Consider the following 281-nt stretch of genomic DNA (forward strand, 5'->3'; position numbering starts at 1 on the left):
AAGACGCATTGCTTGGATATCCAGACAGAAACCTCGGCTGCGTGTTTGTTTGGGTGATGTGTTTAAGTATTTTGTGTTTGTGTTCATTTGTCCTTTTTGGTTCATTTTTTGTTTGTGTGTGTGTTCGTGTGTTCATTTGTGTGGCAGCGTTTTTTTTCCTGTCTGCTTGTTTGACTGTGTTCTTTTTTGCTTTTGCTGTTGTTATTAATGTCTTTTTGTTTATAGATGTGTATGTACTTGTTTACATGTGTTTGTCTTTTTTATATCATATGTGAAATGTC

The 281-nt window shown here is 34.9% G+C and overlaps 1 long non-coding RNA gene across 1 annotated transcript in view; it reads left to right on the forward strand.

The window, feature by feature from the left end:
• Positions 1–281, forward strand: part of LOC119589227 — a 46,602-nt gene that overhangs the window by 44,495 nt on the left and 1,826 nt on the right. The gene's annotated exons all lie outside the window — the stretch shown is intronic.

This window comes from Penaeus monodon, chromosome 25, assembly GCF_015228065.2.
Source record: "Penaeus monodon isolate SGIC_2016 chromosome 25, NSTDA_Pmon_1, whole genome shotgun sequence".
In the NCBI taxonomy this organism is placed as follows: domain Eukaryota; kingdom Metazoa; phylum Arthropoda; class Malacostraca; order Decapoda; family Penaeidae; genus Penaeus; species Penaeus monodon.